General features: G+C 40.9%; 1 protein-coding gene across 2 annotated transcripts in view; it reads right to left on the bottom strand.

The window, feature by feature from the left end:
- TNFRSF19 (TNF receptor superfamily member 19) overlaps positions 1-9,256 on the bottom strand; it is a 60,357-nt gene extending 51,101 nt beyond the window's left edge. The window contains exons 1-2 of one of the 2 annotated variants that reach the window (XM_005446453.3): positions 9,011-9,256; positions 8,768-8,855 (exon numbers count right to left, since the gene is read on the bottom strand). The gene's annotated coding sequence lies outside the window, so the exon portion shown is untranslated. Of the gene's footprint in view, positions 1-4,009; positions 4,113-8,767; positions 8,856-9,010 lie in introns of those variants that run through there. The other variant, XM_055703086.1, reaches the window with a different exon arrangement.
- Between the last annotated feature and the right edge of the window lie 7,411 nt (positions 9,257-16,667).

The following is a 16,667-nucleotide window of genomic DNA, read 5'->3' as shown; positions in this document are numbered from 1 at the left end:
GATACCTTGTCTTTTATAATCAATACATCTTTAGAAATAAATTGCAGGTCTATGGCCTTAACCTTCAGTAGGTTTAGTGGCACCAAAACATGTTCAAATCATTTCAGCAGACATGTAGGAATGCCTGTGGTATTGTATCATGCAATCATTGTGCTTATTGTCCCAGTTCCTACCAAAAAAACCCAAAGAATATATACTGGCTATAACATATGAGAAAGAAATTTAATGGTATACAACAAGAAAAAAACATTATTGTACAAAAAAATAAAATCTATCTTTTCATGACAACATTTTGATAAAAATAATGCAAATAGTTACGGCACATTAATAACTCCTTGTCTTGAAAACTAGTCCCAAAGGAGACAACTTGTGCCAGCTGCTCACTTCCCATTTCTATCTCCAGTTTGGTTAAAAGCCCTTGCTCAAAAAGCCAACACTGCAGCACTTCATAATAGGTTGCCATTGGGCAAATCTGTTCCCTCTTGGTATCAAGTGGCATTACACTGATGTCTGTTGGATGCAAGTCATTCACCTCATATACATGCAAGCAAGAAGTAATGAAAGATTTTTCTTCCAAAATGTCTGATCAAATAGAAGTTTGATACATTTGAAGATGATTTGTTCTTGTCCAGATACCAACATTTACAATGCTGAGTTCAGTTATGCTCAATTTTATTCAATGAAAGAAAACTGTGGACATAGGTTGAAGTCAGTAAATCATTCCAAATGCATCTTTTTCAGTTAACAGTAATATTCTTGCCCAAAATACTCAGGGAAAAGGAATCCTCATTAGTAATGTTCAGAACTCAAGATACGAACTTCCATTAAGAAATGTGACAGCATAGTTCTAGGGTTGGTGGCAGCGGGCTACTATGCATATGTATAAAGAGGGCAATATCAAACAATAAATTAGGAATGCGTAATAAATGCATTGTGGAAGTAAGAACTTCCAGCCTTCCTGGGTTCTTGAACCCACTGTCCTCCAAAATCCATTCCTATGTTAACTTGCTTGCCTTGAGCAGCTGTCATCATTCAATTTCAAAGCCAACTTACCAGAAAAAAATATTTCTTCCTTCTCTTCTAAAAAATAACATTTCACCATGAAAGACACATCACTTCAAGACTTGAGGCAGCATGATTACATTATGACCTACTAGCTGGTTTCTCATACATGGGAGCACCAACACTTCAAAAGCAACGCCATCCACCTTCTGAGGGAACCCTCAGAAGGGATGAAGGGTCCCAATTCCAAAATCACGTTAACTTTCCTAGATCTTTAAGTTTCCCATATTTGCTTTTACATTCATACTTGACCACTTTTCCTGCTCTCTGTAACACTCACAAAGAGTACTCTGAGGAGTTCTGGGTAAGAGAGGAATGAAAATATAATCATCTCATCTTGCCAACAGAGGTCTCTGGTATTCAATGAACTGCATCTCGGCTCCCTTCTAACCACCCTGTTTCCCACCTGCAGCTGTCAACTGCATGCAATAAAATGGCAAGGAGTGGCAGATGGCTTTAGCAGAGTCAGTGCCCCACGGGCAAGAAACAAGAGAAGGGAAAGTACTTATGTTGCTGCAATGACAGAGACAAAGGGAACAAGGTAGGGACAAGAACTTCCACTACAGAGCTACACATTGTTATTCTGTCTCATATGTTTAGAACACCTTCCCTCTACACCCTGCCTACAACCCTTGTGCTCTTCCCCTTTGTGAAGTAAATGAGGTCTTGTCTGACCACGTTTGCTCCAACTGCTCTGAGAAGGCCCATGTGGGGGAAAAACTAATACTGTCAGCCAAGCAGCATTCATCATATTCAATACAGCATTGAATAAATCTGTATTTTTCAGAAGATGCCATACATGAAATTGTACAAAATTAGGCATCTGTGAATATATTTCTAGTTTTGTAAACACAGAGATAGCAGATTAAAGTTGGAATGTCGGTGCTGGCAGAACACACTTGTATCTATTTTAGGGGCCAAACCAGGAGAGAAGGGAGATTTACACATAGCCAGGTAATATCTGTGCTCCTGAGTACTATATGCTTTAAGTTATGTTAGCGGAAGTACCTGACTTTACAGGAATAATGGTGATAATAATTGTACACCCCAAAGCAGCATCCCTACAGTGCCTTCACTACCATATACAGCATTTACAGAATGTATTATATCCCAGTCTATCAAAAAGCATATAATCAAGCAAAACATGAGCATGAACTACGTAATTTATCCCCATTTTTTCTACTTACAAATGATGTTCAAAACCATGCTGGTAAAATTATGTAAAATGGTTTACCATTCATGTCCCTCACCAGATCCAGACTATCATTAATTAGAAATTAGACTGAAATATCGTAACAAAGGTGCAGTGTGGTGACACTGTTCCTACACTTAAACAAAGCTTTTTAGAGCATCATAACCTGTGATTCACACCAGATCTCCTAACCCCTTTGAAGGTGATGAGACTACTCGTACAAACAATGAACAATTTCATGCTTCAGCATCAAAATTGTGGTAAAAAAATAATTGCTCCTTCTGTTTAATACCTCTCATGCATCTCAGGTTCTAGGAGACACTAGTTTGCTAGATGAAACCTCAGCACAGAGCTGCATTTGTACATATTTGTACTCAGATATGTAAGTGATACAATAAAATGCAAATGCCAGTATTACAGTCATATCTCATCTATACCAAGGTATACTAATAGTTCCTTTGCAAAGTAATTTTAAAAAAATCATGAATTATAAAGCATTGGGCTGGTTAATACAGTTACTGTTGCAATGTTGCAATGCCAACACGTTTCATTTATCCAGCCACTCTAGCAGTTTTGGATAGCATGCAATGTCTTAAACAGCACAAACACCAGTTACTTCCATTCTCAGCATTCTCTTTTATTAGGATTGCAACTGCAAGTTGTGGAAATCATGAAAAAGTAATTTCTTGACTACTCAACTATTTAAACATCTTACGACTAATAAACAGGGTTACTTCCATTTCCAAAACAAACAAACAAACAAAAAAAACCCAAAAGCCCACCACCATTTGCTTATATGGAAAAAGCTTCCAAGTATCATACCTAACTTGTTTTACATGTGATAGTGAAGGTGTGCTTGAGAGAGAAGAAACCTACTTACAGATTGAATCAATTGGCCACTTTTGCTCCTATTAAATGCTACTGGACCCTTGTTAATTTGATAAATGCATTCATTTAAAGTAAGTATAAAAGCATTACATAGGTATTAAGTATCAAGACTTTTCACTACAACTTTCAGTCCAAGGATAGATTAATGGAGACAGACGTCAGGTAAAATCAAAGGCTTTTCAACAGAACCGTAACTGGGTTCGTAACTGTTCAACCTCTTACCAGACAAGAGAAAAAGTTACTAGCTCCTGTTCCTTCAACTCCGGCTCCGAAACTGTTGGAAGCCAACAGCAACTTATTTATGCAGCAGACGCGAGAACAGCTTGTGAGCAAGAACGCCCTGCTTCCAAGGGCTTTTTGTTCCCCGCACTGCGGAGCGCGGAGGAGTTACTGCGGGGCTGCCGCGACCCGCAACACCCCGCAACATCAGCGGCGCTGCTGTGCTGCGCGGTGCCCTCCCTACCCGCCGCCGCGGGACGCGGCGGGGCGCAGGGGCCGCTTCCAGAGCGGCGGAGCCGGGGCCATCCCGGCGAGGAAGGGTCTCAGCCGGGCCCTCCCCTCCGCCCCCCGCCCGCGCCTTCCGCGGAGGCTCCTTCCCATCACCTCCCCCACCGCCCCCACGCCAACGAGTGGCCGGGGCGGGCCGGTGCCAGGCGGCCGCGGGGGCCCGGCACGCCTCGGGTCAGCGCCCAGCCCGGCGGGGTCGCCGCTGATTCCCCGCCGTAGCCGCCCTGCTCCCCGCACCCTCGCCTCAGCGCCTGCCTCCTGCCCGCGGAAGGAGGCGAGGGGGCGCGCCTCGGCGGGAGAGGGCCAGGCACGCTCCGAGGCTGAGGGGATCGGGCCCGCCCGGGTCGCCCACGCACCCACCTGCCACGCCGCGGCCCACCGGCCGCTGCAGCGGGGTGCCGGCCGCCGCCGAGGAGCGCTCGCCCCGCGCCCCGCTCCCGCCCTCACCTCCTCTCGCTCCGGCCCGCCCCGTCACCCCGGCAACGCCGCGCCGCTCCCCTCCCTCCTTCGCCGGAGGGCGCCGGGCTCAGGTGACCGGAGGCGGCCAATCGGCGGCCGCCCCGGCCCACGTGCCCCGTGGCGGGGAGGCGCGCGCCGTCGCAGGCAGCCGCGGGAGGGAGGGGCCGCGCGGGCGAGGCGGCGGGAGGGGCCGCTGAACCCCCGCCGCCTCAGGGGGCGCCTCGTCTGCGGCGGGGGCTGCCCGCCCTGGCGGCTTGTGCCGGCGGTGCTGAGCCAGGCTGGGCCCCTGGCGAGGCACTGGGGTCCCTTTCATCCTGCCGGGAGGATGGCGCTGACTTGCTGTGTGCGCCTGGGTGGCTCCTCACAGGCCGCAGCCGCCGTGCGGTCTCCAGAGGCAGCCTGGGCTTTGGGGGCGCAGCCTTGGTGCTGTGATCTCCCTCACGAGCCCTGGCTTCGTGGTGCTTACAGCTGCCCAGCCCCGGACTGTTGGGCTGTGGTTAAACAGGCCCGGCAAAACTTTTTGCTGCTGTTCAGGTGCATGTAGAAAGAGGCCTTGTAACTCACCAAAGTCCTTTCTGCCTATCCCACACAAAGGGTGAGATGGAGGCCCTCTGCATTCTCCTTTCCAAACTACCTGAGTAGCTTTTTTCCCTTGCTAGCTCAGAATCTGAAATGTTTTTCCATTCTGCAAGTAGCAAGTTACTCAGCTATAAGCAAAGCGTCAATACCAAATGCAAGTGCGGAAATCCAGCCCTTCACAGAGAACAAACTGTTCCATCACTAGAAAGAGTGTGCTTTACTGCTGCTTACTGTTATGTAAATTAGGAGCTTTCCTCAAGTTAGTGATGCTCCAACATTGATGAAGCCAATCTTGGAGACCTTGGAGAGCTGCTACTGCAGGGATTTCAGGTCATTAGTTCAAATGAAAATGTTAATGATACCACTGCAGTCTAGACGACTGTATGGATACACTGGGAACGGAGTTAGGTTCTGCAGAGAATGAACCAATGGATATACTTGGCTGTAAAGCATTTTCAAATAAACAGAACTTTTGGGAGCTTCTCACAGAGATAGAATTTTGGAGTTTGCCAGTCACGTGGACTTTTCTAAAAACAAGTAGCACTTACTGAAAAACAGCAAGATGTTGGCAAAGAGAAAAATGTTTGCTGCAAAATTAGATGTTTTCAATTAAAAAAAAATTACTAACACAGATTTTACAGGGTTTCATGTAGTTATCTTATAAAAGGCCTTCAAAGAAGAGTTTTGCTTCAGGACCCTTGCCAGAAGAAGTGCCGCAAGAGGCTGAATTTCAGTGAAGAATGCCATACTACGACGCAATGGCAGCACATCTGTTGTGAATGGCAGCTGCTGCACAGCACTGAGCATGCTACATCCTCTCGCTATTTACAGACAACTGTTTTGTATATTATCTCTTTTCTGTAGACACTAGTGAAACGTATTGCATGAGTTTTTCTTAGTTGAGTCATCACGTGTGTTTCAGATACTCGTTTTAAAGTAGTATAGTTAGACAAGCATAGTAAAATATACCAGAGTTCTTAAAGTGTTGACTAAACACTGAGGATTACCATATAAAGGAACATTAAGATCTTCTCATCAGACAGGGGGTTACTGTGCTAATGAAATAAGAGCAATGTGTAGTCTGTAACAGTGACATTTAAAACATTCAAGTCTCTATTATATCATGTAATAGATTTCCTCTAAATGTAAAATGGATGACTTAGTTGCATTCATTATTGAAAGGTGTTGAAAATTGCAGTTTATTTTTTTAAAATCATGATGCTTCTAAGGAAATGGAAGAAGTGAACTGTTAGAGCAACTAGTACAGATGCACGTACAGAGATTCTCACTACAACAGAGAAAGCAGAAAAGAAATATTTGGAAAGTACTTTTGGCTGACCCCTTTGATAAGACTAAGTTGCGAGACGTAGCTGATGTGGAAGCAGAAATTGTACAGCAATAGGAAGTTGTTATCTCCATATCTCAAATGCTAACACGGTTCCCCCAGTCAACTGTGAGATAGATCTATTCTTGTTATGACAGCTGTTGGAAACTGGTGTCAGTATAACTGTGCAATGTCTCTTGATAGTCTTAACTATTACAAACCTTAAAATATGTTTATGATGTTACCTAAGACACACTGTTTGGAAATGGCTTTATTTATAATCAGAAATTGCTCAAGCTATTTCAGTAAGCAAATGATATACTTGTGAGTTTCCTAGTCAGATTTGTTTGAAAAAGCATTGTGAACTTTTTGTTTCTAAAGACTTAAGCCTGAGGATTAATTAATGTTTATACAGCACTTTGGAAAAGCAAAGTCGCAAGTGCCAAGAATTATTATTATTATTTAATCTTTAAAAGTCAGATCAATGAAAGACTAAACTGCCAGAGAACTGCTATTTAAAATAACAAAGATGCTGAAAATCCTCTCCCCACCATACTTCAGTATGCCCAACTGTGCTTTCATTTCAGTCTTTTACATATAGACAAGCAAAGATATTTTTCAGTTTAAACGGGTTAACGCCCATCATATGTGGGAAGATTATCTAAAATCCTAGGGACTTTTTACAAAATTAAAAAATCTTTTCTTTCTGAAATGCATTTCTAGGGCCTAAATATTGCAAACATTTTTATATGTGAGTCCTACTCATCAGTGTAACCTATCTGATTAACCAGTGTAACTTCTATGCACTTTACCCATTTGTGTGATAGGTCAGATTCTCAGAGTGATAGTTTAATTGTATTAGACTCACATAGCTATTTTGACTTCTGAGGAAAAAGAATCCTTACATTATTTTTAAGATTTGCTTCTCTTTCTACTTTACAGCAAACAGGTATGGTTTGGAAACAATTTTCCTCATAAAGTAAGTGTGCATGTTAGAAAAGTAGCAACAAACAAGACAAGACTGGAAAGGTAGAGAAACTCATCAGTGAAGTATAGAATTAATAAATAAAACCATCTTTCCAGGGTTACAGAGACGTTTCAGTATATCAACGTCATTTAAGGAAAAATACTAAATTTTGCTTTGGCTATGTGTTAAACAATATTCTTCCTTGTCAGCTATATGCACATTATTCATGGAGTGCTAATTACTTTCCTTATAATGTAATTGACTTGTTAAGTCAGAATACGAATTAATTGGTAGTATAGAAAACTAAATGATACCAAGTCAGGCCTAGTTAATCTGTGCCTGGCATATTATCTCTTGATAGTCAGTAAATTTAAAATTTATATATACAAATATAGTTTTAATTAGACGAAACAAACTTTGCAGACTGACTAATGAAAGCTGACTACATTTATTGGGAAGTGTTGATAACTTAATTTGTTAAAATTGGAGTTTGCATGTTACTATGGTGCATACTGAAATACTAACATCTTGAGGGTCCTGTGGACTGGTAACACTCCTAACAGTGCTTAACAGCTATCACTTCTGTTGGCTTTTAGCTGCAATTTGTTAATAAACAGATGTACTTAAGATGTATATACACTTAAATTTAGATTTAAGAATATACATCTAAAGTCAGTATTTCAGAAGAACTCACTATCCACCATTAAGACTAGATTTTCAAAGAGCTCAGTGTCTGGAATGTTGAACGTCTTTGTAAGTCTGGCCCCAATTATGGGTTCTAAGTTCTTCTGAAAATATAAATTATATTTAAATACCTACAGAAGAAGCTTGAGTCTTATTTTAACAGACTGACTACAGCTGCAGGCAGAGAACACTTACGGATTTAGCCCAAGCTCACCCAAAAATCTGGACCTTTAAAACTGCAAATGTGTAGTAAATAATCCTAAATCTCTTGATGATTGCTCCTTTATAACGAATTTCTGGAATAGATGTCTTAAATTTTCTTAAACACAGTACATGTTTATCAATATGAATTTGAGGAACAGAATATAAAATACTGTGAATGGAAATTTCTTCAATGAAATAGGAGCAAAACTTCCATGAAGTTCAGCAAAACCAGGTGTTTGCTCTAGATAAGCTTAATATTTCTTGAATATATTTATTAAAATGTCTTAAAGAAAACTTCTATCATCAGGTTAAAATGTTACTTTTATGGTCAAGATTTCTTTTCATATGGTATAGTTGAACTATCATTTCTTCAATCTTGAGATAAAACCATTTCCCTTTTGTATATAAGGATGTTATGTTTATAAATTCAGTTCTAATAACTTGTGGAAGAGGAGACTTTTTTCATCTCAGGTATGGAACTGCTAGGATTAAAAGTGTTGCTGGAAGAAGTCACAGTTTAATAAACGCACTGAGGGCAATTAAAGTATACACAGTGTAGGAAATATGGTTGGTCTTTTCTTAGAAAATAAACACTCCCCTAAGTCATGTAATACTTGTATTCAAATATAACTTTACAAATCTATAGACAGTAGGACTGAGCAGCACACACCAAAATCTTACATACCCCCAAAATAGTCATTTTTTTATTAGTATTTTGCTTCATTTTCAATTGTTTATACATCCTAGTCTATTCTCAGTATTGCTGGCTGAATTGCTGCATAAATTATATATAATCCTTCAAACTTTGCACTCACAATATGTAGTATTATTGTTTATGTGAGCTTTATAATTTCTTAACATCTTGCAACAAAAAACTGCAAAAAAATACAAAATACAGTACCTGTTATCTGTTGAAGTTTTCCAGTGCCCAGGCTTTCTGCAGCCTAATTTCACACTGCCAGAGCTTCTGTATTAAATGCTTTTACCTCCTTAAAAAAAAAAAAAAAAAAAAAAAAAAAAAGTATGTCAGCACAAGCCCAGACGAAACTCCAAATCCGGGAAAATAAAATTAACCATGCAGATCAAAGGCAGACGAGCACTGAGACCAAATGCCTGTAATCTGATCAGTGATCAGTTGCCATACATCAAAGGCAGTGCTTTGGAGAGGAAAAAGAGCTCCTTTTCCAGCAGGTAGTTGCACTCTGAAATTCTGCCTTTCAGTACTCTAGTTCTTTTGTTAAAAATCGATCACTAGCTTCCCCCACCCCCACCCCCCTTTCCTTTCTTGTGCCTGGAGAATGTGCACACGATTCTGAAATGCTTAGAGTTGAGTGGCTGGATCTGTAGCTTTTGAGTTCCCAAGCTGTGTTGTGGATTGTGTGTTGGAAGCTTTCCCCAGTGCCAGCGGGTTCCGCTTTATCCCTTTCATCTCGCTGAGCTGCAGATCCCATGACATCATTCAATGCTGTGGGACTGGTTAGAGAGCTACAATACAGCCTGTGGGGGAATACAGCTAAAGAGCAACAAGAGTTTGCATGATTTCTAATCAGGTTAGGCCATTGTAACAAACCCAAGGCTCACTTCAAAGTTTTCATTACATTAAAGTTTCCTCCCAAGACGGGAGAATAGTGTAGCTATAAGCTTTTCTTAAAAAGATGCTGTATAATTTTGTCTGCAACAGGAATTGACAATTTTCCATGAAGTTCTGCAAGTCAGACATGCAGGTCAGTTTGCTAGGCAGCTGTAATACATGACAGAAAACTACTGCTACTTCTCTCTTCATTGAGGTTTAGAGAGGAAGAAATGGTGCATGTTGTGCACTGGTGTGTTGTTTTTTTTCTTTTCTGCTGGCAAAACCAAGCACAATAGGAGTATGTTCAGGTCCTCCCTGCTACTTACTGTGTGGCCTTTTGCAAATAGTTTTATTTGAGCCTGATTCATCTCTGGCTCATGATTTCTTTACATAAATGAGCTGTAAAGCTGCCACAAGCAACTCACAGAAGCTTTTCAGTGTAAAGGCATTTTTTTTAGCTGGGGTAGATTCAAAGTGGTCAGCATTGTGCTGTCAGCAGAGGAAGGCTTTTGGGTGAGTAAGAGTATATTGACAGACATTCTCCGTGCTGCTGCAGTTCACAGAGGCAAGGATTGCTGGAGGGACCTGCACAGCCCTGGAAAGCAGGGGAATTCTCCAGGCTGCTGTGACTTGCACCGTTTCGGTGCAGACGACATGCAGAAGAAACGTCCAACCGAACTTAATTTTCTGCGATCTGAGGCAAAGTTAGCTTTTGGCACATAGGTTAAGTCAGTCCTCTGTACTTCAGCTGTTAATAAAACATACAAGTATCAAGCAGAATGGCTTTTAGGATCATCAGCCATATTGAAGATGTCACTGAAGTTCTCGTAAGCGTATACTCCATACTTTGGGTATATATACCACATGTGCAGATGAAAGAGATACAAGCCTGTCAGCTGGTAGACTCCTCCAAATATTTGCACACCGAGTAACCGAGAATTCATTTAAAAGGCAAAAGTGAAAAGAGGAAATATGCTAGTCACGGTTGCCTTGAGCATGAAAAACAAAAGCAAACAATCCGCTGATAATGGGCGCTGGATAGCCCAGCGTGAGAGCAATAAAGGAAGCGTCTGGTTGAGATCCCTCGTCCCGTGTGCCCCGTTTGCGGGCCGCAGCCTCGTCCCTGTGGCCGCTGGGAGCGGGCGCTGCGGGTGCCCCCCGCGCCTGCCGCAGCCTGGGGGCTGCCCGGCCCGGCCCTCCCTGCCCAGCCCGCCCCGCTCCTCCCGCTGCCCGCAGCGCTCCCGCGTCCCGCGCCGGCCGCCCGGGAGATGCTCCTGCTGCACTCGGTAGGCTGGGGAGCCTTCTGCTGGTGGGATGATGTACTGTGGGCAGCACCAGGCCAGCAGTGAGCACTGTGCTTCGTAGTGGTGGTAATTAACATCTCCCGAAAGCTTTAAGATCCTTAAGGCGTGCTATATAATAGATTTTGTTGGTAGTTGGACATGGTTTAAATATTGTTTTGGATCATCTATCCAGGCAGGCCTTTGGGGGATGTTCTGGTAATTGAGATGGAGGAGAGGTGTTGCAGGTACAAAGGAGTATCGTGCAGGTAATGAGTCCAACTTTCGGGAATACACTGCTGGAAAAATATGTAAACAAACCATAAATTTCACTCTTTCTCTAATTTCCACTTCCATCTATTATAAATAAAAGAAAATTATCCAGGCTGCTTAATTCTGTTTTACCATTAATTTGTGCCCTTCTGACATACAACTTCACCCTATTCACTGGAAGATTTTTTGATAACAGTCCATTTGTTGCTTTTGTGGTAAAACTGGAAATGCTTATGTTGAAATAAAATTTATGGGTGAGCTGTACAGAACTGAAGTAACCCTTTTCTGTTCATTTCAAAGGTGCTTTTCTTTAAGAACAATACTGTTCACAGCAAGAACCTTTTAGTTCTCTGGATTTTAAGCAAAAGCAAGTCCCGATGGTCTATTGGAGATCTTTGATCTTTATTTTGTACATATGAAAAAAAGAAGGAAGTTTAATTATTACCAATTTAACCTTCTAAAGCTTAAGCATTGCATTTTGCATTTATGACACTTTTTCAGTGTGGAGCCTGACAGCATGGACAATTGGCTATTTCCTCTTCTATGGCTTCCTCAAAGTTTTATCAGATGTGTGTAATAATAACAACCGTTGTCTATAATGCAATATTTTTCCAAAGGTTAAAATATTTTTCCCTTACATAAAAAAAAAAGAATAATACAAATATATTGCGATTTGTATAAGGCACAGAACAGACTAGTACCAGAGACAGAAATAGAACTATGTAACACAATACGTCACTTTTACACCTTCTGATCATCAGTTCATGCTTCCTCTTGTAGTCACTAACCCAGCAAAGCATTCAAGTGCAAGTGGTCTGATTGAGATCCATTAGACTACTCACTAGGTGTTTGATTCTAATAATGAAGTTACTGGGGTAGGATCTGACCTGAAGTTACTGAAATTGGGTATCCAGATTGTATTCATTGTTGAGGTATCTAAAAAGCTTTTCTAGAAGTGTGAAGCCAGAGGGAGAGAGGTGTCTCTGAAGTCCTGCAGAGGGAGATGCTGTCTTCCTAATTCATTGCTTAAACTTTTCTAAACTTAAACAGAATCTTCCTGAGAAACATTTAGTGGGTTTACTATTGTGTTTTTACTATGTGAGGACTTCAAGCTCTTAAGGAGGTCGCTTCATTTTTCTCCTAAAGGTAGGCAAGAATTAGACAAGGCGCTTACATTTGGCAGGTTAGATCCCATTTTAAGAATTTTTAGGGAAACACAACAAAGCCTAGGGCTGCTATTCATGCCCGAAGTGCTTCATTGGGTCAAAGCCATAAAAGATATTCAGCTGGTAGAAATGAGAACATTCTGGTGATTTTCTTAAATATAACAAAATCTGAAGAAAAATGATTTGTGGAAGAAACAGCCAAACCTATCAAACATTTGTCAGGGGTTATACAAACCCCTGCCCCATGCTTAACAAGGCTCTTCTAGTATTCACGCTGTGCCTAACATACTTGTATTACATACGTTAAATGATTTACCATGGTGCTTTATATAGATGCTATCTGCGCCACTTCACTGTACCTCTTCTGTCAACTTTCCTCTACTTCAGTCCACAGGAGCTCCAACAGACATTCAGAGGAGAGGTCAGGAATCATCCCAGGAAATGCAGTGTCACTGTTATAGCCCCCTCACTGGCCAGGCAAACGTTGTTTGTGCTACCCACAGCCTTTCTAAGTGTGGCATAGATACTGGATATCCTATTATAAACGTCACACCATCAGCACCAGTGCAGTTGCAAGCTTTTGTTATGCACATCTACTGGGACAGCTCTTCCCTGATGATCAGCAATGAGCTGCTGATTTATAGAGGTGGAAGACAATTTTCAGAGCCTTTTGCGGCAGGTCAGGACTGGCTCTGAAGCAGCAGTTGTCAATCTAGGCCCCAGCTGTAGTCAGAAGTGCTGATCATCACCCTTCTAAAGTGTTAGGGGGATATTGTTCCGTGAGGCAAGTCAGTCCTGTGGTCAGGAGAGATGCTTGAGAATACCCAAATCCATCCTCCTGCATGATCTGCATTGCCATCCTGATAAAAGCTAGTACCCTGTTTCTACTTGATCACACGGGTGTTGTTAGTCCGGGTATTGCTGATGCCTACTCCCACTCTCTGCTACAGTGCTTACCATCTCCTTGATAGTCATAAGTGTGGTAAGAACTTCAACTACAGCACCTTTAGGCAGAAAAATCAAGACCCTTTGGCATTTCCTGAAAGACTGGCTCACTGTTATCAGAGAGTATGTCATCAGACTTGCCCTAATCTGCAACACTCTGCACAGTCATTGCAGAGCAACTTGTTCTAGTTAACACTAGCTTTGAATGGAGCCCCAGCAGGTTTTGATTTTCAGGGGAAAAGCCCTGTTTGCCATTTATATGTTCTGCAATGGCAGGTCTTCAAATTCATAACTTAGGAGGAGAAAACAGCTTTGCTTTGCCTGTCTTTGGTGCTGAATTTTTATTGCTGTTTGCCTGTGGGTTTTTTCCCCCCCTTGGCTCTTCACAGGACCCAGCTTTGACTGGTTCCCTTATGAGTACTCTAAGATCTAAGCAAAATGGAGAGTTTTGGTTCTTGGCTCACCAGGTGAATCACTCTAAGGGAAACCTCAAGGGCATTCCCGCATCTAGATAATGTGGAAGGTTGGGAATTTGGCTTTGAGGTTGTCCTCAAGAATAATGTAGGTGCACCCTGTAGGAAGTATTAGGTAATTCACCTGTGATTGAGAGTCAAAAGTTGTGGTTTTATTCCTCGTTCTATCACATGGGTATGACTGGAGGCAAGTTACTTTTTCTCACTGGGTTAGATTCTTAGCTGTGTAAGTTGTAACTGAAATTAAATCAAAGGAGCAATGGCAGTTTATGCCATTGCTGCCATCCAGTCCCCCCCAGTATGTTTTCCTATTCCTTTAAAAATAATGTAAAGATAATTATTTGTAATACTGTACTTGAGATAATGAAAAAAAAATATCTGTATGAATTCCAAACCAAAATAATCTAGTTCTGAAACTTCAAAAGTTTCTCTATTTAAAGTGTTCTGGAAGAATAATAAGAATAATAAGCATCCCTAGGGCAGGCAATAGTGTGCTTCTCACTTTACTGTGCACTGAAGTTTCACAGCCCTAAACTGTCCTTACACACATCTGAGAAGTCAATCAATGGTGTAAGAGATGTGTCTTTGTAATTGTTACTTATTGTTTCATTAAATGAAAACATAAAGACTTTTCCCTCATCTACACTGAGTTTTTAACTTCTACTGAAATGGTCTGCTGTGATTTTCTGCCTGTTAGGGTAGGTGAAGCTCTGCACTAGCATGCAAACTTTAGTAACTTGGCATTCTTTCCAGAGGTGCTGGTGGAGTTATGTCAATGAACTGACTTCCCCAAAGGATGTTGGAGATTGATCAGCAATATTGTTGATAGACCCATGATTTTAGAATTTGTATTTCAGAAGCCAATGGATGTTTTTGAGGCACTATATTTTCAGCCTACTTTTAAAAATATGATGTACCTAATAGCACAACCTTCTCTTCAGAACACTTTATTATCCAACCTGTACCCTTAAAGCATGCTAAAGTCTAAACCAGATTATGACACGTTTTGCTAGATGTTGCAAAAAACAGTACAAAAATCCCCAACAGTCCAAATCCAAATCTAACTGTTCTATAGAAGAGGCAAAGAAAGCAGACTAAGTGGGAAGAAAGGGAATGGAGAAACAAATCTGATAACGTGCAATTAAGTGATCAGTAGTAGAGATCATAGCTGGCCACCTGCCTAGTTGTTATCAAAACACATGTTTAGGAGTATTCCCTTAAGGCAATTCCAGCAAAACAATTTCTAAAAGATCATGAAGTTAGTTTCAACTAAGAGGAATGTTCTTATTTTAGACAAAATGATGTTTATAAATACTTATGTCTGATCACAGAGAGATGGCAATCCCATGACCACACTGCTATCTTCAACATTTGCTCAGTTTTGCCTTTCATTTTCACTTCATAGTTCAGAATTTTCCCTATTTAAATAAACCACCCTCAGTCTATCTCATAGATCTTATACCACTTCTCCCTTCCTCTTCCCTTTTTTTCTGTCAATCTTAAACAGAATTGGCCCTCTTTCCAATCTTTTTTTCCCCACATGTAATCAAGAACAAACTGACCAGATTTGCTTAGGGTTTTTTATTAGTGCTTAATTTTCATTTGTTTTCTAAAGCACCATTTTATGCCAGAGCTTTGATTCAGTGGCTTATTTAGTTAAGGCATAAACTTGCAGAAATGTGGTAGTCAAGATCCTCTGTTAATACTTGTTGTTTCCTGTGAGTTATATTAGTACGGACCTGCTAACAGTACAATTCTACTCTCCCTGATTTGTCAATACTTTGGCATCTGGGAGCTCACTTCAATAGTTCAAATGTAAAATCCCATATTGCTTATATCAAATCCTGTACTCCTAAGTACACATTCTGCAAACACAAAGCCAAGTTTCTGTGCCAAGCAATTTCAGTTCCTTAAGGAATGACTGCAAACTATGGGTACTTATTCCTCTACAGTTAAGATCCTAAGAGCCTGAACTTAGCCCCTCCAAAGTTGATAATCATCTTGAAAAGTGCAAAAGGGGTAGAGAGTTGAGGTTTCTTTAATTCCATCCCTACAGCAAAACACTTTAATGTCCATACCTTTAAGCAGGAGACAGTCAATAGGATTTAAGTATATGCATATTTCATAATGGGGGCCTTGTTACTTTTGGAGATTCAGGTGTAAAGAGCCTTCCTCAGATAATGATATAGTGGCTAACTTGTAGAGCAGCATTAGTGTAATTTTTGGATAAGTTTCCTAGAGAAAAATAGGTTTATTTGAAGAAATTAAGGACAAGAAGATACACAGATTGTCACCACTCTTAAATAAACAGGTCTGATAAATAGTGCCATCATTAAGAAGACATCTGAACAGAATCAGTCTCAGAAGAAATAGTAACTATATCTATTCCCTAAGCAATTGTCTGCAGTCCCAGTTGCAATACATCATTTTTTCACATATTCTACTTTGAAAGAGTTAACAGATTTGATTATTTTTCTTGTTTTTCCCTTTTTTTCCCCTGGTTATAGATGATAAACTATACTTTCCCTGTATGATGTGATAGCAGCTTTATCCTACTGTCTATAAGAAATCTTCCATGTTAGCTGCAGCAATAAAAATGCTGAAAGAATAAGGGAAAAGATAAACAAAAGAGCATAACTTATAAAAAGGCTCAGGCTCAGCTGTACTTGCTGCCAGCTTTTTTAAAGCAGATGTTCTTCTGACATTCATCTGGTTTTAGTCTGGAGTTTTGTGCCTAGTTTGACACACATTCCCTAGCTCATGATTTGTAAAGCTTTCACATTTTTCCCTAGATAAACTGTTGCACTTTTCCTCACCTTAAAACCCTTCATGCTCTTCTAACAAACAAAGAAACATGAAAAAATAGTTTAAAACAACCTAAAAACAAGAGACTATAAAGGCTAAGTGAAGATGACTCAGGAAAAGCACTCATGGGTTCTAATAATATCTGCAAAGTAGTAATATAAGTGACAAGGAGACAGCATTAAGATTTGGTTGGAAACGGTTATGAAGGTATAACAGATTTTTTGAATCAGGAAAATTCTGTGACAGCAGTTTAGCTTAGGAAAGGTAACACAAAAAATCGTAATCA

The sequence above is a fragment of the Falco cherrug genome, chromosome 2 (genome assembly GCF_023634085.1).
Source record: "Falco cherrug isolate bFalChe1 chromosome 2, bFalChe1.pri, whole genome shotgun sequence".
Taxonomy (NCBI): Eukaryota; Metazoa; Chordata; class Aves; order Falconiformes; family Falconidae; genus Falco; species Falco cherrug.
The sequence above is the reverse complement of the archived record's forward strand: the minus strand, read 5'-3'. Positions and strand labels throughout refer to the sequence as shown.